General features: G+C 34.7%; 1 pseudogene; it reads left to right on the forward strand.

The window, feature by feature from the left end:
- Window positions 1–23,872: 23,872 nt before the first annotated feature.
- LOC128043578 (phosphatidylinositol N-acetylglucosaminyltransferase subunit P-like) lies at window positions 23,873–24,255 on the forward strand (annotated as a pseudogene).
- Window positions 24,256–27,173: the final 2,918 nt, after the last annotated feature.

The raw sequence follows: 27,173 nt of genomic DNA on the forward strand, positions 1-27,173 counted from the left end.
CTTATGATGGAGTGTTATTAGTTTCTTCTGTCCTAGGATCCAGTTTATCACTTGATATTTTATAGCAACATGAACATTCCACTACAATCCAGTTTTAAAAATGGGATCAGCAGTATTAGCATTTTATTTCCCTCACGTACCATTTTCATTGCTATGCTAACATAATTTCGAGTATTCATTAAAATATAACCAAAGCCTTTGACCTCAAAATTGACCAACAAAGGAAACATTAGGAAATTCATAGCACTTTGCAAATGTTCTGGCTTGCTTAGCCCATATTAACATGTCAAGAAGCCTACAGCATGTTCAAACTTTTCCCCCCTTGGGGTTTGATTCAGTAACTACTTACGCAGATCGTAATATTTTTAAGCAATTACAATAAAGTGAAAGACTCCAATTACTCAGTTTAGAAAGATTATTCTCCCTTTCTAATCTAACATATTTTCCAGAGATATCTAGTTTTACTAGACGTATACATGCAAAAATGTGTTCACACATGCATACACCCACACTCACTCCCATGCTGATATTACTAAGTTTGTTGTAGTTGAACACTTAACTATTTGAGTACTGAACTCACAAGTGTATTTTAAAGACAGAAACTCAAATCACAGACACATAAAAGAATTGATATATTAGCACTCATAATTATGAAGCAAACATATATGCTGACCTTGTTGACTCAGATGATGTAGGTAGCATTTATTTTTCATCTCAGCTCTGACATTTTCTGTATGTTGGCTTAATTCTTTTTCAGATAAGCTTTCTGCTTTTGGTGGTAGTAAGTTAACAGGGAAGACAAGAAATGTGAGATATGGAGGTATGGTTACAAAGAACTTCACAATTGTATTGGAGTTGGTAACACCAAAGTAAAGGTCTCTCATCCTACACCTGTACAGAAAATATCAAGAAAGCACTCTGATCGGCCCAGTTTATATTAAACATGTCCAGCCTTAAGCAAACTGTTTTGTCTGAGGCTATGAGATTCAATGATGGGTCAAGTCTAAAGTATAAGTATATTCCCATCCCTGAACATGGCAAAGGAGTACTGAATTATCTTCCCACCTGAATGAGCAGAGAGAAAAAAATGAGATGATTTATCAGAAAAGAGGGTGAAGTGATTCCTGCCCAATAGAAATAACCCATGTACACTATGTGTGCCCTCCCTGGCTGTGGTGAAACCAGTTAGTCTAGTTAGCCATCTTGGAGTACCCTTCTTCAAATTGTTGACTTGGAGAGTATCATACAAATTCATGAAATTCAATGCTTTGTCCCTCACATTACGGTGGGTATGTTCATTTGTACAATGACTAACAAAGAGCCAACTAAGTAGAAGGCTGTCTTGGTTCCCAAGGGACAAAGATACAGGGTCTCAGAAGACTCAGTTACAAAATGTCTAAGATCTATCAGCTAGGCAAAGCATACCTACCTTCCTTCACTTTGCTTACTATGTCCCTTGTCTAATAACTACTCTGTGATAAGAAATAAGTTTATCAATCAGGACTCTATCACTTTTAAGTGATGGAAAGTAAAATCAAATCAACCCATGCAAAAAAAAAAAAAAAAAAAGTGGCTTTGCCCACGTAACTAAAAGTAGAGGGATATACATATAGGAGCACACAAATGACATTATTAACTCCTTGTCCATTCTTCATGTCTCATCTCTGCTTTCCTCTACTTTAGCTTCATATTCAGGCCAGCTTTCTCCTCATGGTGGGCAAAATAAATACCAGGATCATATGGCTCAGGTTTAGCAGGGGCTTCCCTGGTTGCACTAGTGGTAAAGAACCCACCTGCCAATGCAGGAGACATAAGAGATGCAGGTTAAATCCCTAGGTCAGGAAGATCCACTGGAGGAGGAAATGGCAACCCACTCCAGTATTCTTGCCTGGAAAATCCCATGGACAGAGGAGCCTGTTGGGCTACAGTCCATAGGGTTGTAAAGAATCAGACATGACTGAAGCAACTTAGCATGCCCTCAGAGGTTGTAATTCTGAAGGAAAATGGAGCACATGTCTCAAGAGCAGAAAACTCTTGCTAAGAATCTAATTTCTCAGATTAAGCCATAGGCTTTTTCCTGAACCAATCATACTAAAGCACAAGCTTGTTCATTCCAACTTGGGTCCACTTGAGTCTACATAAAACAGATTCCTCATAGGTTAAAGGAGGTCTATTGGTGAAAACAAAGGATGCACTGGGCTGCCACATTTCAGTACAAAAGAAGGGCAAGTTGCACTATATTTCGTAAGCCCAATATTGTAGGAACCTCTATGGTTCCTATATTTAGAATCTCTGTGGTTCTAAAACTATATTTTCTCAACACCAACTTGATTCAGATATGTTGATATAGCTATTCTGATATAGGTTCCACTTTGGAATGGGTGAGACTCAGAATAAAGGAGGCATTGTTTCATTGAAGTACAATTTGATATTGATTTAAAACCTAAAACTGTCAACTTTATGCCATGTTCAGATGTCTGTCATATAAATGGATGGACCAAAAAAGTTACATGCAAACAATTTAATAACAATTTAAATACTAGATATTCTTTTATGGCATCTGCTCCAGAAGTTGCTTTCTAGGACCAAGACAGTTAGTTCAGTTCAGTTGTGTCCAACTCTTCCTGACCCCATGGACTGCAGCATACCAGGTTTCCCTGTCCATCACTAACTCGCAGAGCTTGGTCAAACTCATGTCCATCAAGTCAGCAATGCCACCCAGTCTTCTCATCCTCTGCCATCCCCTTCTCCTCCTGCCTTTGATCTCTCCCAGCATAAGGGAAAGAAAGTAATGTCTCTGCTTTTTAGTATGCTGCCTAGGTTTGTCATAGCTCATCTTCCAAGGAGCAAGCATTTTTTTAATTTCATGGCTTCAGTCACCATCTGCAGTGATTTTTGGAGCCCAGGAAAATGAAGTCTGTCACTGTTTCCTTTATTTCCCTATCTATTTGCCATGAAGTGATGGGACCAGATGCCATAATCCAAGTTTCTTGAATATTGTTTTCTAGCCTTAGTCCAGCCAAGACTAGGAAAGAAATCTAACCCCTACAAACAGGGATAGTCAGGTATCTGTTAGACAAAATCAGATATATTTACCATGGCACTGTATCTAAGTGGCTATGTGATGACTGCTGTCTGATTTTCAAAGTGATGAGGATATGGATTCAGTGCTATTCCCAATGCACAGCATATAAGGATATATCATCAGGCACAAAATATTACTTTTAGTATCTTAACACTTCTGCCTTATGTTGGATTATACGTTACTCTTATTCCTATAGTAAGCATAGTGAAATAAAATATAGTATTTATGTTTAAATATATATTTTGTAGACATCTAATGATACACATGGGATTTCCAGGTGGCACAGTGGTAAAGAATCTGCCTGCCAATGCAGGAGACACCAGAGATGCAGGATTGATCCCTGGGTTGGGAAGATCCCCTGGAATAGGAAATGGCAATCCACTCCAGTATCATGGATAGAAAATTCCATGGACAGATGACCGTGGTGGGCTACAGTCTAGGGGGTTGCAAAGTGTCGGATGCAACTGAGCACACACATACAATGATATAAATGATATATGACTAAAAGCATTTATAATACACAAAGAGAAATGCAATGATGGATGAGGATTTGTTTTAGTCCTGATAACAGACAGGGGATATTTATATTTTAAATAAAAGGAAGCTTATTTCTGTCTTATAACAATCCTGAAGGTAGACAGAACAAGATTTGGGGAGGGGGGGCAGGTAACATGATAGCATGGATCCATTTTCTTGGTTTTGGGTTTTGTTTTTGTCTTTGTTTTTGCTCTGCTGCACACAGATTCCATTCTCAAGTTCAGAACCAAGTTCTATGGCCATTATATTCATCCTAACATGATGGATGGAGAAAAAGATTCAGAAAGGTGATTCCCCTGCCTTTTGAAGGGACTTGTTAGAACACACACACATTTCTGCTTACATCTCATTTGCCAACTCTAAACCACATAACCACAAAACCTAATTACAAGGGAGAATGGTCAGTATTACCTTTTAGATGGGTGGCAAGGTAACTAGCCAAATTTGAGCTTTTTAATAAAGAACAAATTTTGCAAAGCAACTATAACTTCTGCCCATTAATTTAGTTACCATTAATTTCAGGGAGACAGGAATTAAGCATTAATCACACTTCTAAAAGTGTGTACTGCAATTATAAGAATGAGAAGAACACATAGAGAATAAAATACTGTATTTTTTTCCTATAATTGAAACTTGTTAATCACATTTTCCCATTATGTTCCAAATACTGACATTGGGGTCAAACTCATTAGAAATTATTAAACAAACACCAAAATATCCTACCAAAAAAACTAAGGTTACTCTTTCAAGAGCAATTTGCTATTTTGATTAATGTAAATGAGCAGTAGCTTTTTCTGATATAACATCACCATATATAGTTATGAAACATTTGAAAGTACCAAAATAAAATGGCACTAAGTTCTTCAAATCTGTAAGGATGAAAACCATTTAATTAAGCCATTTAGAATAACTATAAGCTTTGATCATTTGTGTGACCTTTCTAAATGTAAATTTTCTTGCTAGCAATTCTGTTAACTATAGGCTTCTGAAAAACATAAGACTGTATCAAAAACATTTCCCCTAAAGGCTTAACTAGAGTTTCTAAGCCAATGATGAATAGCGTCATTATAGCTATGAGAGAGCTGACCCTCCATCAGTAGGGCGCAAAGATCTGCACTTTCTCCAAACACCTCTCAACCAAATGACCAATAACAATGCACATTCTTAGCACAGCTAACTCAAACTGTGGTCAGGAGCTTAAACATAGCTAAATATTTTTAAGACTTTTTCTTCATTAAAACTATACTCTAACAACAAATATTCTCCAGCTTAAGATTAGGAGTCAGAGCTTGTTCATAAAAGATTCCAGGAATAGTGAAAATCCAAGACAGTGTTTTACCCATATTCATGATCTTGATCACAGTATTTAAAATACAGCAGCAATAATAACCAATAAAATATTTAAATAACACTAGAGAATTTATAAAATAAATCACAAGATAGCAATAAAATGGGATATAATACAACTATAAAACTCATGCTGCAAACACTTTAATGACAGAAATTATCACCACATAAAGATGTAGTCATTTTTTTGCTTATGAAAACATACATATAGAATATTAGAAATAAACAAAATATAACAGATGAGAAAATAAATGTCAGCAATTCCCCCACTTAGAAGTTACCATGGTAGGGAGACATGCAGGTAACCACGTAGAACTTTGTCTCTCTCAGCTAACATTTCTGAAGGTAAGCAGAGCAGGTTTTGAATGGTAGAAGGCAATGGCACCCCACTCCAGTACTCTTGCCTGGAAAATCCCATGGACAGAGGAGCCTGGAAAGCTGCGGTTCATGGGGTGGCTGAGGGTCGGACACGACTGAGCAACTTCACTTTCATATGCTTTTAGGAAACCATGGCTTTCATGTTGTCCTACTGTAAGCAGCTTCAATCCTGAAAGCCAGACCAAGATTATACAAGTATATATACACGGAAATATCAGTGCTGACTCAATGGACATGAATTTGAGCAAACTCAGGAAGACAGTGGAGGACGGAGGAGACCAATGTGCCACAGTCCATGGGGCCGCAAAGAGTTGGACATGACTTAGTGACTGAACAACAGCAACAACAATACACACACACTGTTCACACTGGGCACACTGGTTGAATGTGTAAAACTTATATTTAGGTAATGTAATTAAATTTATTAAGTTTATTAATACTAACACTTCCTCAGAATATTAGTAGCTTAAAAACACAAGTTTCCAAAACTTCACATTAGTCTCTTGAAACAATCAAACAATTGATTAGCTACTGCTTTGTTGGTGTTATTTTAGTTTTGTTTTTCCCTTGTTTTTATATTGTGCTGTGATAAACAACTTGTACATAAGAACTTGAGAACATTATTAATTTTAGAGTAATACATTTCTATAAGTGGGATAATATGAATATATTAAGCTTCTTGATACATATATAAAATTGCCAATAAAATGGATAACTTGGAAGAAATGGACAAATATTTAGAAAAGTACAACTTTCCAAAACTGAACCATGAAGAAATAGAAAATTTTGACAGACTCCTCACAAGCAAGGAAATTGAAACTGTAATCAGAAATATTCCAGCAAACAAAAGCCCAGGTCCAGACAGCTTCACAGCTGAATTCTACCAAAAATTTAGAGAAGAGCTAACACCTATCCTACTCAAACTCTTCCAGAAAATTGCAGAGGAAGGTAAACTTCCAAACTCATTCTATGAGGCCACCAACACCCTAATACCAAAAGCTGACAAAGATGTGACAAAAAAGAAAACTACAGGGCAATATCACTGATGAACATAGATGCAAAAATCCTTAACGAAATTCTAGCAATCAGAATCCAACAACACATTAAAAAGATCATACATCATGACCAAATGGGCTTTATTCCAGAGATGCGAGGATTCTTCAATATCCGCAAATCAAACAATACACAACATTAACAAATTGAAAAATAAAAGCCATATGATTTTTTCAATAGATGCAGAGAAAGCCTTTGACATAATTCAACATCCATTTATGATAAAAACTCTCCAGAAGCAGGAATAGAAGGAACATACCTCAATATAATAAAAGCTATATGGGACAAACCCACAGCAAACATTATCCTCAATGGGGAAAAACTGAAAGCGTTTCTCCTAAAGTCTGGAACAAGACAAGGGTGCCCACTCTCACCACTACTATTCAACATAGTTTTGGAAGTTTTGGTCACAGCAATCAGAGCAGAAAGAGAAATAAAAGGAATCCAGATTGGAAAAGAAGAAGTAAAACTCTCACTGTTTGCAGATGACATGATCCTCTACATAGAAAACCCTAAAGACTCCACCAGAAAATTACTAGAGCTAATCAATGAATACAGTAAAGTTGCAGGATATAAAATCAACACACAGAAATTCCTTGCATTCCTATACACTTAATAATGAGAAAATAGAAAGAGAAATTAAGGAAACAATTCCATTCACCTTTGCAATGAAAAGAACAAAATACTTAGGAATATATCTCTCTAAAGAAACTAAAGACCTATATATAGAAAACTATAAAATACTGGTGGAAGAAATCAAAGAGGACACCAATAGATGGAGAAATACACGATGTTCATGGATCGGAAAAATCCATATAGTGAAAATGAGTATATTTCCCAAAGCAATCTATAGATTCAATGCAATCCCTATCAAGCTACCAACAGTATTTTTCACAGAGCTAGAACAAATCATTTCACAGTTTCTATGGAAATACAAAAACCTCAAATAGCCAAAGCAATCTTGAGAAAAAAGAATGGAACTGGAGGAATCAACTTGCCTGACTTCAGACTCTACTACAAAGCCACAGTCATCAAGACAGTGTGATACTGGAACAAAGACAGAAATATAGATCAATGAAACAAAATAGAAAGCCCAAAGATAAATCCACGCACCTATGGACTCCTTATCTTTGACAAAGGAGGCAAGAATATACAATGGAAAAAGACAACCTCTTTAACAAGTGGTGCTGGGAAAACTGGTCAACTACTTGTGAAAGAATGAAACTAGAACACTTTCTAACACCATACACAAAAATAAACTCAAAATGGATTAAAGATATAAACATAAGACCAGAAACTACTAACCTTCTAGAGAAGAACATAGGCAAAACACTCTCCGACATAAACCACAGCAGTATCCTCTATGACCCACCTCCCAGAATATTGGAAAGAAAAGCAAAAATAAACAAATGGGACCTAATTAATATGAAAAGCTTCTGCACAACAAAGGAAATTATAAGCAAGGTGAAAAGACAGCCTTCAGAATGGGAGAAAAAGTGAAAGTGAAGTTGCTCAGTCGTGTCTGACACTTTGAGATCCCATGAAAAGTTGCTTACCAGGCTTCTCTGTCCATGGGGTTTTCCAGGCAATAGTACTGGAGTGGATTGCCATTTCCTTCTCCAGGGGATCTTTCTGACCCAGGGATTAAACCCGGGTCTCCCGCATTGTAGACAGACACTTAACCATCTGAGCCACAGTGAAGCAACAGACAAGGAAATAATCTCAGAAATATACAAGCAACTCCTGCAGCTCAATTCCAGAAAAATAAATGACCCAATCAAAAAGTAGGCCAAAGAACTAAACAGACATTTATCCAAAGAAGACATACAGATGGCTAACAAACACATGAAAAGATGCTCAACATCACTCATTATCAGAGAAATGCAAATCAAAACCATGATGAGGTACCATTTCACACCAGTCAGAATGGCTGCTATCCAAAAGTCTACAAGCAATAAATGCTGGAGAGGATGTGGAGAAAATGGAACCCTCTTACCCTGTTGGTGGGAATACAAACTAGTACAGCCACTATGGAGAACAGTGTGGAGATTCCTTAAAAAACTGGAAATGGAACTGCCATATGACCCAGCAATCCCACTGCTGGGCATACACACCAAGGAAACCAGAATTGAAAGAGACATGTGTACCCCAATGTTCACTGCAGCTCTGTTTACAATAGCCAGGACATGGAAGCAACCTAGATGTTCATCAGCAAATGAATGGATAAGAAAGCTGTGGTACATATACACAATGGAATATTACTCAGCCATTAAAAAGAACACATTTGAAGCAGTTCTAATGAGGTGGATGAAACTGGAGCCTATTATACAGAGTGAAGTAAGCCAGGAAGAAAACCACCAATACAGTATAATAACACATATATATGGAATTTAGAAAGATGGTAACAATAACCCTGTATGTGAGACAGCAAAAGAGACACAGATGTATAGAACAGTCTTTTGGACTCTGTGGGAGAGGATGAGGGAGGGATGATTTGGGAGAATGGCATTGAAACATGTATATTATCATATGTGAAACGGATCACCAGTCCTGGTTTGATGCATGATACAGGATGCTGGGGCTGGTGCACTGGGATGACCCAGAGGGATGGTATGGGGAAGGAGGTGGGAGGGGGGTTCAGGATGAGGTACACATGTAAAATAAAAAGAAAAATGTTAGTTTAAAAACTCATTGTAATTTAACACGAGATAGATATATTTTATTTTTGATAACTGTTCTTACAATTTTACAATTTATACTTTAATTAATGTTCATGTCCAAATCTTTTTAAAAACATACAATATAGAAAACCTATTGATAATCCATAACATTTCTACAGTGCTTAGAAAGCTAAGTCAACATTGAAAGTGAGTTGTTTCATAAATACATTTTATTAACCACAAGTCTAATAAACAATCTTTAATAACTTTTCCAGAATTATTTAAATACTGAAAAAAAAATCATTGCCCTAATATCTTTTTGTTTTCTCTAGCTTTTAATAATTATTTTGTAATTCTAATATCATGCCAAAGTGAAGTTCCTAATACACACTACAAAATTTTTTAATAGAAAACCCTATAATTTCAGCCAGAGAAGGGCAGTTAAAAATTTGAAAAAGTGAGTACATAAAAAGTGCAATTGCTTTTGCATTTATCACCAGTGACATTGTCATTGTCATTATTAATTTCTCTGTACATTACAAGCACTTTGTTATAATTAATGATCCATTTCTCACTCTGCCTGTGTCTTCCTTAGTTTAGCTAGTATTAATCAAACTCTTTTTGAAATTTAATTTCATATAATAAATATTTATATTTTCTCCTGCATTTTCCTAATCATCTATACCTATGATTCTAATTTCTATTTAATAATACTTTAGGTATAAAGAATTCATACCTACTGCCTTTTTATTGGCCTCCCCAGGTAGGTGTCTCAGTGGTAAAGAATCCACCTGCAATGCAGGAGATGCAAGAGATACAGATTCATTTCCTGGGTGGGGACGATCCCCTGGAGGAGGAAATGGCAACCCACTCCAATATTCTTGCTTGGAGAATCCCATGGATACAGTTCATAGGGTCGCAAAGAGTCAGACATGACTGAGCAATAGAGCATGAACACACTGTTTTGTTAACCATGTAATTATTTTTTCCCTTTTTCTGAGGGAATAGTAAGCTAAAATTCATCATTAGTCATTCATGGTGCTTACTTGCTCTTTTTCTGTTTATTCATTAGTAGGAACAGACATTATTTCCTACTACAGGCTAGTCTTTATCTTTTTAACTACTAAAGATAAGTTATATCCACTCTAATGAATATGAAGAGCTTCAAGCAAATAGACTGAAAGTGTTAGCTTTTTAAAGTGCTGCATTCTCCTAGATGATTCTAAGATATAATTAACAGAGAATGGATTTTTTTGCAAGCTGTATTCTGTTAAGGTATATGTTAAAATACAATAATATACATATTTTTAAGTGCATAATCTGATATGCTTTGACAGAAAATTTTACCTATGAAGCTATCACCATAATCAGTATAATGAGCATATTCCTCAACCTCAAAAACTGCTCATGCCCCTTTGCAACCTTACCCCCTTTCCCCAAAGCAGCCACTAACCTGCCTTTTTCCATTACAGATTGACATGCATTTCTTAGAATTTTACATAAATAGAAACACGTACTCTTTTTATCTGGCTTCTTTCACTCAGAATAATTATTTTGAAATCATACACATTTTAGTGTCTATCAATAGTCATTTCCTTTTCTATTGCTGAGTAGCATTTAATAGTATGGGTATACCATAATTTGTTTATCCATTCACTTGTTGATGGACATGTGGGTTAGTTACATTTTGCAGTTATTACAAATAAAGTTGCTTGTAACATTCACATGTGTGTCTTAAATGGATGCATACATTCATTTCTCTCGGATAAGTATCTAGTGCTCAAATCGCTGGATCATATAGTAGCTGTACATTTAACATAAACATGATGCTAAAAATTGATAAAATTAAAAGTTGATAAATTCAACTTCAAAATTTCCTCTCTTCAACTAATTAAGAGAATTGAAAGAGACAAACTGGGAGAAAATATTTTCAAATCATCCAAGGAAAGATTTGTATCAGAAAATATGAACAATTCTGAAAACAATTTTTTAAACCTCCAATTTAAAAAATGTACAAGACTTTAATGGAGATCTCACCAAAAGGATATATGGGAAATAAGTCCAAGGAAATATGCTTAAAATCATTGGTCATCATGAAAATATATATTAAAACACCATCTAATCAAGATGGTTAAAAAAAAAAAACACAAATCTTAAAAGCTGACCATGAAGTATTGGTGAGGATGTGGAACAATTGGAATTCTCACATTCCTTGTGGGAATATGAATTTGTCAATGAATTATTTTGAAAACAGTGTGGAAGTTTCTTATAAAGGAATTATTGATAAATTTAATTAAAATTTTAAATTTCAAAATACACTTGAACTAATTAGATATTAAAACCCTTTGAAGAGGTTATCTGCATTCTTATAAACAAATTTTAAACAAAATCATATTGTTAAGGGGTATTTTCATTCTAACAGTCTGACTTGTCTCATCTCTTACTTTTAGATTTTTACTTAAAGCACATATACACATATTTTTTTTTAACTTAAATGCTTACACCCATTAGTTTCTACACTTTAGCTCACATGGCTACTCCTTTTTCTCTACACATCAAATTTAATGAAAGCTAAAGTTCTTTTGTAGTAAAAGAAGTAAGAAACCTAAATAAACAAAGCAAAAGTTTAAATGCAGCCCATGACTTTGATTAAGAAATACCTTTCAGGGCTTCCCTAGTGGCTCAATGGTAAAGAATCTGGCTGCCAACGCAGGAGACACAGGTTTAATCCCTCATCTGAGGATCCCACATTCCACATGCAGTGCAACTAAACCCATGCAACTAAGCCCAGACACAGCTATTGAGCCTGTGCTCTAAAGTCCAGGAACCACAACTCCTGAGCCCATGTGCTGCCGCTACTGAAGCCCACAAACCCCAGAGCTTGACTCTGCAACAAGAGAAGCCACCGCAGTGAAAAGCTGACGCACCGCAACTCGGGAGCAGCCCCCACTCACCACAACTAGAGAAAGGCCCATGCAACCATGGAGTCCCAGCACAGCCAAAAATGAAGGAACGAATAAACAAATTTTTAAAAAATAAAACTCCTTTCATTTATTGTCCTGTCCAATGAATTAAGAAATGTAATGCTGTCTTCCTATTCCCAAATCTGACACATTGTTCCATTCTGAATAAGGCATAAAATTACAATTCTGCCTCCAGTTTCAAACCAAATCACTTTAAATTTTACATCTTTTTTTTTTTTTTTTTAAGCATCAACTAAGTGACAGATCCTAGGGTAGTCTCTTGACACACATGTGAATAAGATGCTGCTTGTGCCCTTGAGCAGCTCAAAGTCAGCAAGACCGTGATTTTGTCTTGGCTTGTGATGATTTACTCGAGGAGATTCCTTCATTAAGAAGCTTTATATCTCCTAGCTTGATTGTGGCAACTGAGGCACCAAGTTCCTGTCACCTATTACCTATTACCAGAGAGTTTTAAGGGATGCATTAGTATTTTTCTCTCAAAACATCACATAGCCCTTCAGTCAACTTTTCATCTCCCCTATGTGTAGTCCCTCCACATGATTTGTCTCAAATGGAATCTGGAAAACTCAAATTGATTTTTCCCTTCATTTTTTTCTACTAAACCAAGATGGATTTGGGTTTGCTAAAGCCACCAATGACCTTCTGAGTTGGCAAATTCTTCTCTACACTTTTTGTACCCTTTCAAAGCATTTCTCAGCCTGACCACTCCTTCCTTCTTAAAGCTTTAGCTTCCACAAGAGAGCCCTATTGTTGCTCTTATAACTCCCTGACCCCTACTTTTACCTCTCTTTCACCAGATCCTCACTTCCTGTTCTAACATGCCAGGTTTTCCCAGATTTATGTTGTTTTCTTCACTCACTCTTCTTGAACAATTTTATTCATATTCATGTTTGTAACTATAGCCTTTTCAGTTAATGATTTTGGAATCTATGTCCTCAACCTACTATTTATGGAATGCCTACTATGTGCCCATTATGCTAGGGACTTTGCATAAATTATCTCATATAATTCTAAAACACTCCAGCTTATTTTACAATCCATATGGCCAGGAAATAAGTTCATGCCAATACATTTCAGTACCCAGGAAAACCTGTTTTCACTTAAAGTAAGATTTTTTAAAAAATCTTAAACTTCACTCCTTAAAAGTCACTTTGACAACTATTATCTTCAAAGAAAATTTGGCAAATCAAAATCACTTAAGAGGACTCAAGTCCTCACCTCTAATATATAATCCATGCAATTTTTTCTTAAAAAAATCTTATTACTCAAATCCCTCTTTTATTCTCCTTTCATCTGACAAAGAGGATATAAAATTAGAAGCAGACAGAAGCACTGAACCCACAGTACTGTTGTAATGTCCCAAAAGGGCCTAAAGTATGCCACTTTTTCCTATTCTTTTTTGGAAATTTTCTGTTTTTATCAATTATATTTTGAGACCACTGTTGCTCAGACTAGACTCTGGGAGACAGTGATTCAACAATTTGAAAATGTATCAGCTGACTTCTGTTTCACAGCATACTGCCATCTCTCCTGAAGTCACCTTACCAGATATCTCCCATACAATTTCTCTCCATTCTCATTGCCAATACCAGAGTTCAGTTCTTCATCATCTCCCACCTGAATAACTACTATGACCTCTTAACTGTCTTTAGTCTCACCTGTGGCAATCCCTCTTCCACATTTTAAAGTAGATTTTTATGAAACTCACATTTAAGCAGTTGGAATCAAACTGATTCATCCTCTCCTCCAATGCCACCTCCCTCTGCCACTGGTGAGATTTCAGTCTGTAATTCTTCTCTTTGATGGCATGTCTCTAGTGTTACCTAATGTTGACATGATACATGATAACACTGAGCATGAACACTTTCCCCTAAAAACAGGAACAAAGATTTCCACTATCCACATCTCTATTTAACATTTTAATAAAAGTCTTAGACAATGTAATAACAAATAAATAGCAAGAATAGATTTTAAAGGAATACATAAAACTATCTTTATTTACAGACATTATCATTATATTTATAAAAAGCCCTGAAGAATCCACCAAAAAGTCACTAAATATAAGTGAATATATCAGGGACTCTGGCTATAAAACTAGAAAAAAATTAATTGATTTCTATATATAGTTAAATAACTGAACATTGTTTAAATGGTACATTTTAATAGCGTAATACATTAAGAAAGAAACTTAGCAAAAAAACATATAAGATCTCCACTCTGACCACTGCAAAATATTACTAAGAACTTAGACCCATAAGATGGAGAGATTTCCCATTTTAATGAACATGAAAACAATATTGTAAATGAGTTGATTCTTCTAAATTAATCTATAGATTCAATGTGATATCAAAATCCCAAACATCATTCTTGCAGAAATTAAAAGCCAAAGCTAAAATACATATGGAAATGTAAAACAACTCTAATAGCCAAAATAAGTTTATAAAGAACCCTATTAGATGACTTATAGTACCTAGTTGTAAAATAAGAAACCAAACCATAGTAATGAAGACATTGCACTATTAGTGTGAAGCCATACAAATGAATAAATGAGTAGTCTAGAAATAAGTCCACATTATTTTTCACAAATTTGCAGTGAAATCCAATAGGTATTGAAGGATAATTTCATCAAATGATTCATTACTAGATAAATACTCATGTGGGGAAAAAAATGAGACTACCAATATCTCAAACCATACATAAAAATTAGTCAAGAGATTTTCAGTTAAACATAAAGCTGCAACTATAAAGGTCCAACTATAGGAGAAAGTAGGGGAAAAAAATCCTCAGCAATTTGTGGTTAGGCAAAATTTTCTTAGAAGGCAAAAATCACTAACCATTAGGAAAACAATTAAAAACAAGATTTCCAAGTCAAAAACCTTGTGCATCAAAATACACAAGACAATGAATAGTCAAAAATAATTGAAGTGTATATACGTTTATATATTATACTGTGTGTGAGAGCATGGGAGAGAGGAGGGGAGAGAGAGACACACAAAGGACTGACATTCACAATAAAGAACTTCTACAAGCAACATTTCTTGCCAAAAGATTTGGAGCAACATATTTCATGAAAGAGAATATATAACTAGCCAAAGATCCTCTAATTTTAATCAAGGAAAGACAAAATAAAATTACACTTAAATACCAATATATACTCACTAGGATAGCAAAAAAATTTAAAGTTACAACCAAATATTGAAGAGGATGCAGAGCAAGTGGACCTCTCATACTGCTCATAGAAATGCAAAATGGTACAAGTACTTTGAAAAATGACTGACTCCAGGTCTGGAACATAAAATGTGCAAGATAATTCTGGAGCATTCTGTTATAACAAAACACAAGGAAAAATGAATCAGTCAACTTAAAGTGGTTATCACTAGCTAAGAAGGGACAGATGTATGTTGCTATCCAGGAGTTTATAATAACTCCTTGGTAACTCCTGGAAAATGCTAGGGAACTAGAAAGTTACTTAGAAAATAATGTTAGTAGTCCCACTTATTGAAGACGGTCTTTTCTCCATTGTATATTCTTGCCTCCTTATAATAGATTAGATGATCACAGGTGTTTGGGCTTATTCTTGGACTTTCCATCCTATTCCTTTGATCTATATTCCATTTTTGCATCAGTACCATACTGTTTTTATTACTATATCTTTATAGTATAGTCTGAAGTCAAGGATCCTGACTCCTCTGGCTCCATTTTTCTTTCTCAAGATTTCTTTGACTGTTTGGAATCAAACAGCCAAAACACATTGGGGTCTTTTGTGTTTCCATACAAATTTTAAAAACTTTTGTTCTAATTCTGTGAAAAATGCTATTTGTAACTTGATAGGGATTGCATTGACTCTGTAGATTTCTTTGGAAAACTGGACAGCAAAAAAATGAAATGAGAACATTCTCTATCACCATACACAAAAATAAATTCAAAATGGATTAAAGACCTAAATGTAAAACTGGGTACCATATAAGTCCTAGAGGAAAATATAGGCAGAACATTCTCTGACATAAATCAAAGCATAATTTTTTTTTATCCACATCTTAGAGTAATGAAAATAAAACAAAAATAAATAAATGGGATTTAATTAAACTTGAAAGCTTTTACACAACCAAGGAAATCATAAGCAAAGAAAAAAGACAACCCAAAGTGGGAGAAAATATTTACAAAAAAAGGACCCAACAAGGGCTTAACATGCAAAATATACAAAGAGGTTATGCAGCTATATATATATATATATATATATATATATATATATATATATATATATAGTTTATATATATATTGAGTTTATATATATATAAATATATATATAATATATAAATATAAATATAATATATATACATAATATAAATACATATATATAAACTCAATCAAAAAACGGATGGGAGATCTGAATAGACTTTTCTCTGAAGATGGCCAAAAAGGACGTGAAAAGATGTTCTACTAATCACTGGGCTTCCCTGATGGCTCAGACTGTAAAGAATCTACCTGCAATGTAGGAAAGCCAAGTTTTAAATCAAAACTACATAAGATACCACCTTATACTGGTCAGAACAGCCATTGTCAAAAAAAATCTACAAACAATAAATGCTGGAAGAGGTGTGAAGAAAAGGAATCCCTCTAACACTGTTGGTGGAAACATAAATTGGCATAGCTACTATGCAGAACGGATTAGAGGTTCCTTAAAAAACTAAAATAGAGCTATCATATGATCCAGAAATTCCATTCCTGGCCATATATCTGGAGAAAACCATAATTCAATAAGATACATGCGCTCCAGTGTTCACTGCAGCACTATTTACAATAGCAAGGACATTGAAACAAACTAAATGTCTACTGACAGATGAATGGATAAACAAGATGCGGTACATATATGCAGTGGAATATTACTCAGCCATAATAAAAGAACAAAATCATGCCATTTGCAGTGACATGGATAGAAAGATTGTCATACTGAGTGAAATAAGTCAGAGAAAGATAAATATCATATGGTATTGTTAATATGTGAAATCTAAAAAATAATATAGTACAAATGAACTTACTTATTTACAAAACAGAAAGAGTTACAGATACAGGAAGCAAACTTATGGTTACCTAGGGGAAAGGGGTGAGTAGAGATAAACTGGGAGATTGGGATGGACGTATACACACTACTGTATATAGATAAATAACAAGAATCTATTTAACACAGGGAATTCTATACAATACTCTATAATGACTTATACAGGAAAAAAATCTTAAAGAGTGGATATATGTACATGTATAACTAATTCACTTTCTGTACAGGAGACTCACACAACATTGTAAATCACTTACCCCTATAAAAATTAATTTGATAAAGAATGCTAGTAAAGCTCTGTTTAAAAATATATATATATTGTAGGTAAAGAATCATACATTAAACAGATCCTAAAATGTATCAGTTAGTTGATAAGGAAGGATTTCTCTTTACAGAACTATTTAGCTAAAAACTGAAGAATGGCAGAATTTTTGAATTACCAATTTATGAATCCTAAGTAACAAATGTGCTCAAAGATTTTCAGTGGCTGCTAACCATCACTTTAAAGAAAACCAAAACTCTAGACAACATGTACCTCCTAACGGAACTCGAAGCACACATCATCAGTGATGTATCCTTTAAAAGAAAGATCTGAATCTTATCATGTTTCTAGAAGTAACAACATGTAGAGAAACATATTGAATACTAGAGATGCAAAAAATATAGAAATACAGATTACGAAAATTATATTAAGTCAAATGACTCAGTTTCTTCTACAAAAACTTACATTATTTAAAAAAAAAACAGATGGACAGAGAACCTATAAGACTGAGAGTCTAATCAACTAATTGCAATATATAGACCTTATTTGGATTCTATTTAAACAACCCATTTGGAAAAACAATTTAAATACTTCATCACTTTTGCTCAATGATACTAAAGAAATATGATTATTGGCATTATAAATAGTCCTCATTGTTTTAGAAATATACATTTAAATATTTATAAATGAATGTAAATAGTATCTGGGGTTTTTAAAATGATCTGAGCCAGATGTTGCTAATTATAGGGATAACAAGATTGAACATGAGTTGATATTAGCAAAATGGGATGATGTGTACATGGACTCATTTTATTATTCTGTCCTCTATTTCTTCAAAAATAGTTCCAAGTATCTCTAATATTTTTAAATTATTAAATTTAAGTGTTTTTCTTTGAAAAGCCAGCCTAAAAATGAAAAATTTACAAGAAAGAGCTGGGCATTCCCCAAATTGGGAGCAAAATGTATAAACGGCTGCAGATCTGAAACAACATGATGTGGAACAGCCCTAGCTCACAGCTAGCTGTATGCAGAAGACAGGGAAGGAACAAAAATAAATTTGGTAAGGTAACATGGCTCATAAAGAGTCATGCAAAAGCATTCGGATTTTAGTCTGTAGAAAAACACTATTCAGTAGAAATACAATGCAAGCCACATGAATAAAGTTTTATAGTAGTTATATTCAGTAGTGAAATGAATTTTAAAATTTTTTGATTTATTCAATTAAACAATGATCAAAATGTGATCAATTTAAACATTGTTAATGAGATGTATTTTTGTCCTAAATTTACATGTACACTTAAAGCACATCTCAGTCCATAATATTTCAAATGTTCCATAGCCACAAGAAGCCAGTGACTATCGTATTCAGCAGCATATTTGTCAATCTTTTATATGAAAATTTCAGAAATCTTCTGCTTTTCATTCTTTCAGTCACCATATCTACTCCCTGTGACTTTCACTTTCATGATTTCCAGCGCAGACCCTTAGCCCTAACCTATTTACTCAAATCCAAGATTTTGCATCTAAACAGTCTACTGTGTGTTGGTATCTAAAATTTACCTCAAAACTGTCTCAGACTAAGTTAATCATCTGCCTCCTTCACTTCTACATCTTGCTACAATTACTAGTATCTTGCTCTCTCCCTCTATTCAACCCCTTCTTCTCATTTGATCAGCTAAAAGATTCTAATTCAAAAACCTCTCAGAAATTATCTAATTTCCACAATCCACATATTCCACCCAAAATTATTAACACCACTCCAAATGATTCTTTTTTTTTCCTATTTTCCATCATTTGGTCATCCTTCAAATATATCCTCTATTATTCCAGAAGAGCACTGTCATGAATTAATATACTGATGATAATGATTACGATAATAACAATAATGGAGCAAGAGGGGAAGAGGTAGGGAGGGAAAGTGGCCATTGTAGTAACATTAGCAGTGGTAGTGATAAAAACTAAACTTTTCTCTAAACATCTCCCTGTGATCTACAGGATAAAATTAAAAGGCAAATATTGTGTCATAAAGCTTTCAGTGCCCTTGAATAATATTACTCCTTTAGATAAATAGATTTTTAGCCTATTTGTTTATAAAAAAGAAAGAAAAGCAAAAACAAACAAATAATTTTTACCTATGATACTAATTAAAGTATAATTCTAGACAAGATACAGTGAAAAGTTGATATAAATATTGTTACACTTATTATTGTTGTTACACTTACTGAAGTATAAGTGTAAATTCATCAGCTCCTTAAAATTAAAGTATCTATCTCATAACAGAGGGCTTTAAAAAGCATTAACTCCCTTTATCCCCCATAATTAATCCCAGGATATTGGTTGATTAGAATCACACGACTTAGTACATCAGCAAGTACAGAACATACATCTGCCCCAGTGACAGGAGTGGCTCCTGATGGTGAGTGCAATCATTAGGTAAACAGACTCAAATGGGCAGCCCTGGGTGAATTACTGGCCCAGGGAAAGGAAGGGTAGGATTTATGCCTAGCATGCACAGCTGGAAGTCGAGTGGGTGCAAGGACTAATATATAACAGAAAACCGACTGCCTTATTCTGTTTCATTGAGACTGCCAACTGAAATACATTATTTGACACTGCTCTGCAGAGCCAAATCATTCATCAAGCTGTTTAAAGCTCAGCACACCACCTGTCCATGGACCAGATTCATTTAAAAAAGTAAAAGTTTCCTCAGCCCCATGACAAAAGTAAAGATACTTCCTTTAGAGAGAACAAAAGTTATGCCATCCGTTGCCAGCAAAATATCCCACAATACCTGAAATAATAGATGAAAAAAAGGAGACAGAAAATAAAGCATGCCATTCAACTTTTCTAAATGGTGGTAAAAGGCACAACAAAAAAGCGGTCCTCTAATACATCACAAAGTGGGAAAATGTGTTTTCCAGCAGTTTCAAATTTCAGAAATTCTATTAAACCCACAATTTCAGTGTAACATTTTATACCTTCATTATTAATTTCCAGATCCTTATTTTATATGATTATTAGACACAATGAAGGCAGGTAAAATAGAACTCATCTTCAAAATAGAACTCATCTTCAAAATAGTTTATATATCTAAAGCCTTTTTGTAGCAGTATTATCTTTAAACATTTTTATTCCTTTGAACTTTCTTACCCATTATGAAATTCTGGGAACAGAGTTATTTTTAATTCTAGTGACAGACTCCTCCTTCTAGCTGAACTCAGAAAAATGTGAACAGTTTTGCAAAAGTCTGTCAAATAAGATTTTTTTCTTTGGAGCTAGTTTGCTTCACTCAAGCATACTCTTTTTCTTTTTTTTCTAGGAGTACATCAACAAATATCTTTTACAGAAATCATTGCAAGCGCATAAGTTCTTGATAATTGACAACTGGTTGGGTGAAAGCATTATTGGGAATACTTAGATAAAATTTGGGGAGAGGCCTGGACCACATGCAGTCACTGAGGAAAGAGGCTTAGAGTTTTAAATTTTTATTGAAATATAATTTACAGTGTTGTGTTAGTTTCAGGTTTATAGCAAACAGATTCAGATATAGGTATACTTCCTTTTAAGATTCTTTTCCATTACAGGTTATTAAAGATATTGATAATAGTTCCCTGTGCTACATGCTTTAATAGTAAAAAATAATCCTAGAGAAGGATTAAAGACATTCATATTATATTGATATATCTAAAAGTTAACATACCTTTCACTATGGCAAGGACTTAATTAACTCTGAATGTAGCAACCTGCATAAATATCAAAAGCATAATGTTGAATTAAAAAAATCAAGATAAATACCAATATAAAAAAGCATGATTTATATAAATGTTTAAAGACACACAAAGCAACACGGCATATGCTTGTGAAGTGAAAGTCACTCAGTCGTGTCTGATTCTTTGCGACATCATGGACTGTAGCCCGCCAGTTTCCTCCAACCATGGAATTCTCCAGACAAGTATGCTGGAGTGGGCTGCCATTCCCTTCTCCACATGCAATTTTAAGTCTATCAAAAAAACAGAAAATTAGACATTTTCAAGAGTTACAGAGAGAGTTATTACTAAGTTAAGCCAAAGCCTTGCCTCCTTCTTATTGTATCTTTCATGTATTTTTTAAATCTAAAGACAGGGAATATTTCATGCAAAGATGGGAAAAATAAAGATCAGAAATGGAATGGATCTAACAGTAGAAGATACTAAGAAGAGGTGGCAAGAATATACTGAACTATATAAAAAAGATATCAGTGACCCAGGAGTGTGAAGTCAAGTCGGCCTTTGGAAGAATCACTATAAACAGAGATAGAGGAGGTGATGGAATTCCAGCTGAAGTATTTCAAATCCTAAAAGATAATACTGTTAAAGTGCTGCACTCATTATGCCAACAAATTTGGAAAACTCAGCAGTGGCCACAAGACTGTAAACAGTCAGTTTTCATTTTAATCCTAGAGAAGGGCAAGGCCAAAGAATGTTCAAACTACCACACAATTCCACTCATTTCACATGCTAGCAAAGCAATGCTCAAAATTCTCCAAGCTAGGCTTCAACAGTACATGAACACTTTCAGATGTTCAAATTCTATTTAGAAAAGGCAGAGGGACCAGAGATCAAATGCCAACCTCCGTTGGATCATAGAAAAAGCAAAAGAATTCCAGAAAAACATCTACTTCTGCTTTATTGACTATACTAAAGCCTTTGACTGTGTGAATAACAACAAAGTGTGGAAAATTCTTCAAGACATGTGAATACCAGACCACCTTACCTGCCTCCTAAGAAACCTGTATGCAGGTCAAGAAGCAACAGTTAGAACCAGACTTGGAATAATGGACTGGTTCCAAATTGGGAAGGAGTACATCAAGGCTGTATATTGTCACCTTGCTTATTAAACTTATTTGTAGAGTTCATCATGCAAAATGCTGGGCCAGATGACTCACAAGGTGGAATCAACATTGCTAGGAGAAATATGAATAACCTCAAATATGCAGATTATACCACCCTTATGGCAGAAAGTGAAGAGGACCTAAAGAGCCTCTTGATGAAAGTGAAAGAGGAGAGGAAAAAAAGCTGGCTTAAAACTCAACATTCAAAAGACTAAGATCATGGAGTCTGGTCCCATCACTTCATGGCAAATGGGTGAGAAAACAACGGAAATAGTGACAGACTTTATTTTCTTCAGTTCCAAAATCACTGCGGATGGTGACTGCAGCCATGAAATTAAAAGACACTGTCTCCTTGGAAGAAAATCTATGACAAACCTAGACAGCATATTAAAAAGCAGAGACATTACTTTACCAACAAAGGTCTGTCTAGTCAAAGCTATGGTTTTTCCAGTAGTTATGTATGGCTGTGAGAGTTGGACCATAATGCAGGCCGAGTCGTAAAGAACTGATGCTTTTGAACTGTGGTGTTGGAGAGGACTCTTGAGTGTTCTGGGACTGCAAGGAGATCAAACCAGTCAGTCCTAAAGGAAATCAGTCCTGAATATTCATTGGAAGAACTGATGCTGAAGCTGAAGCTCCAGTACTAAGGCCACCTGATATGAGGAGCCAATTCATTGGAAAAGACCCTGATGCCGAGAAGGATTGAAGGCAGAAGTGGGCAACAAAGGACAAGATGGTTGGATGGCATTACCAACTCAATGGATTGAACAAGTTCCAGGAGTTGGTGAAGGACAGGAGAGCCTGGCGTGCCGCAGTCCATGGGGCCCCAAAGAGTTGGACATGACTGAGCAACCGAACAACAAAGACAGGAAATCAAGTAAAAATTATGACTGTGTAGTTATTTGTGACATAATCAAACAGGAAGAAGTCAATGAAGTAAGTTCCTTTTCATCAGGTGTGGCAGAACATGTTGAAAAAAGTCCATAGTGTGTCAATTCTTGGAAGCAAAAGAAAAAATGAATAGTGAAAAATTGAAATATGAGATGTAAAGAAAATATATTTCAAAGCAAATACTAAGACTTATCTCTTCCAGGTAGTACAGGCTTGGTAAAACTTTGATTCAGGAAGAGTCATAATTAGGGAAAAGAACACAGTACATTAAAGAATGAAACATATCATTTGAGAGAAACTATAAGAAGTCTAGTAAATCTTTGGAAGAACTAAAAGGTGACATACATACAATTCCCATACCCAGTTCATACAGAAACCGTATTTCTATAAAATGCAAAAGATCTTAGAGTTTTTTTGCATAGTGCTAATTCAGCTAATTTTCATCCTTAGCTAACATCCTCTACACATTAACTGTCTCATCTTTGTACTTATTTGGATTTTTACCAAAAAAAGAAATCTTTTATTAGAAATATAAATCTTAGGTCCTTCCTTCTCTGTTCTCACAGCAGCAAAGCCTGTAGACTTGGGGTGGCATTCAGTTCCCCAATCCTGCTTTCCCTTTACCTCCCCCACCTTCCACTGCAGGATGTGCGTGCGCACGTGAGGTTGGGGGGCTGGTTGCTCATGCAGGTGACGTTTGGGTACTCGTGTGCACGTGTGCAAGCAAAATATCTAAAGCCACAGGGAAAATGGTGGAAAATGCACCACCGCCACTGCCAGAAAAAGCGATTTATGGCTTTGTTCTTTTCTTAAGCTCCCAATTTGGCTTTATACTGTTGTGTGGGCTTTTATTCCTGAATCTTGGCTAAACTCCTTAGGCTTAACTTATTGGCCTCAAAAGTATTGGGCCGTTGCTCTGCCTGTGTACCTCCTCATTACGGTAGTCATCAGTTACATCCTCTTATTTGGAATAAACATGATGAGTACTTCTCCACTCGACTCCATTCATACTATCACAGATAACTATGCCAAAAATCAACAGCAGAAGAAAGACCAAGTAGAGGCCATCCCAGCACTAAGAGATATTCCTATTAGTGAAGTAAACCAAATGTTCTTTCTTGCAGCCAAATAACTTTCCACCAAAAACTTAATTGTATGTGGACCAATACCAAACATTTATTATAAATTTTGACATAAAGATTTTGACCGTACTAGTTTTGACTATCTTTCTGATTAATATCCAGTATTGAAATGTAAAAAAAAAAAAAAAGTAGGTTGAACTCCTTTTATATTAAGTTCTATTAATATTATAAATGTTATCAAATAGTAGTTACTAACGGACAGAATAAATAAAATACTGCATTACCATATGGCAAAAAAGAAAAAAGAAATATAAATCTTAAAAGTATTTATTGAAGACAGCACTAATTACAAGATAACCAAAATAACTGACAGTGATTTGTTTGGAAATACATTTGGAAGTTGCACATTCTTTTCCGGTAATGGGAAATGCACATGCAACTTGATTTTTAGCTATTTGAAAGTCCTATCACAGTCTCTCCTATCCAGAGAGCAGGACCTCTGCTGCTCTGATAAAATTATTCCTCAGATACCTTCTACAACAGTGCTGTTTATGCAAGAAAACAGTATTACAGCTAGTTTTGCGATGGTCTTCCTGGGCAGGCATCATACCAGAGTGGATCCTGATGAATGGATGTTTTCAGCAAAATATAACCATTCTTTATTCTCTAATGATTGGGAAAACAGTAGTTTCCACTCTGCTGATCAGAGAGAGAATGACTTCAAGTCTTTTTAAATGTGTTGAAGTATTGGATCTGCAAGCTGAGTCAATACAAAATCACTTCAGCATGGTGGTATAGTCATCAACACATTAAGTAAGGATTACTTCTCATACTTTCTATCTGTGAATTGTTATTTGCTTCTTCAGAAACTACTTTTGAACACTTAATACAGAGCAGTGAATATTATCACCAACAATGCACAAAAGTTCTTTTTCTTCTACAAGAAAAACTTGAGTTGAGAATTATGATTGAACAGCATGTCTATAATTTTGTGAGAACCAGAATAAATTCATGGTAACAGTTTTCAATATTACAGCTCTTCTTTTCTGTTATTCCTCTGTAATCATAATAGATTTCTAGTTCAACCATAATGTTTAGAAGAAAAATAATTCTTTAGATACCATGCAACATAATGTAGACACAGGTTCAACAAATACATGTTGGATTAAAAACATAAATGTTAGAGCCTGTAGGTGTGATGAAATGAAATAATGCTTTTCTTAGTAGTCTCAAAAGTAGCTCAGATGACTCAAACTGATACAACTTCACTGATTTGTTAAACTCCATATAAAATGATCCTAACGATACTAGCATGCCAATGTTAATAAAATGGCCTAGATAATAGGTAAAAATAACTTTTACAGATGTAAGTTTTATCATCATCACTATTACTTACTTGGTTGCCAATCCTACATACTTTTCTATGTAGTGAACCAACAAATAAGATTTAAAAAATTGAATTAAAAGAATGTGGCTGAAGGTGAGGTCTCTGTTCTTACTCCACCCAACCATAGCAATTATCCAATTCACATGGCAATTTCATGTCCAAGAGTTTCTATGCAAGGCACTTTATAAGTTCATTAACAAATTATAGCTAACAAGTGTTCAGAGGTAAATCATACAATAAATGGGCTCATTGTGATCAGATCTTACCTTTTAGAAAAGTTCTTACTTATTTTCAGAATTTCAACTGAAGTAGTTAACAATGTTATATATGATAGCCCTCAAAACAATTCACTTTTTAATCTCTACTTTCATAATTAAAATATCAAGATGATGATTTTTTCTTCATCTTAAGCCTCAGCATTATCAGCATCCTTCCTTACCCTAATATAGTATTGCTTTTGTTTGTCGGGCAAAAATGTACATTCATTAGTGGACATTTATTTTGATAATTATTAAGATAATACTTTATTAAATTTTTAAGGTATGATTGTTTGACATTTCCCAAGAAAACCTTTCCTCAGTAAGGAAAAAAAATAAATCTGCTTATTTCCCAAAATAGCTTTAAATATATGTAATAAAAAATATGTAATTTATTATGTTTTTTGTTAGTTTATGAGGAAACCCAGATGTTCATGTTCATGAATAAGTATTATGCTATGTGCTGTAAAACAGATTAAGAGAAATAAAATATTCTAAATTACTTAAATGAACTTTTAATCTAGCAAAGCAATAAAAATTATTCACCAATAACAGCAATACAATGTAAAATGGGAATATATAAAAGGTATTTTCTTGAGGAGCTAAGGGAAAGAGTATTAAGAAGTGATAAAATATAACTTAAAAAATACCATATGGGTTTCATCAGGTAGCAGTATCAATCAAAAAGGAAATGAGGAAAACAGACAAAGATGTGAGAAAACAAAGACTATTTGGGGGGGGATGTTCAATAACACTATTGAACTTAAGTGCAAGGTGTATGAAGGGAGACAGTGTGGGGTGAACCTGGAAAGATAATCCTAGTCTTTCAGAAGAAGGACTCAGACACGATGGTATACACAATGGGGATCCATTAAGAGTAGGATATGGTTTGTGGATTTGGGGATGTATGGAGTTTGGGGTGAACGTGGGCTTGAGAGAGATGTTTTGTGGTATAGGAAAAGCCACTCTGGAACAATGAATAGCTGAAGGTCACAATAAATATCTGGGAATCACCCAGACAAGCACCACAGGCATTATTGTTTTAGATAATATTTTCAAAGAACTTCAGAAATGTACATATTCATTAAGATAGGAATATAAATAAACTCAGGAATTAAGCTATCAATTTGTTTGGAGGAGACACTGATTCATCTAAGGAAGTGAACAGATTAGAATTCAGCATTTTCCCAGAGCTGCATTTGGACCTTATGCTAACTCTTTAGGCACTTGTCTGCCCTAAAATCTACTTTCTCAAATTAATTTACATGAAAATGTTTTATTGAATTTGTTTTGAGGGGAAAATGTGTATTTTAAGATTTATATC

The sequence above is a fragment of the Budorcas taxicolor genome, chromosome 2 (genome assembly GCF_023091745.1).
Source record: "Budorcas taxicolor isolate Tak-1 chromosome 2, Takin1.1, whole genome shotgun sequence".
NCBI classification, from domain to species: Eukaryota; Metazoa; Chordata; class Mammalia; order Artiodactyla; family Bovidae; genus Budorcas; species Budorcas taxicolor.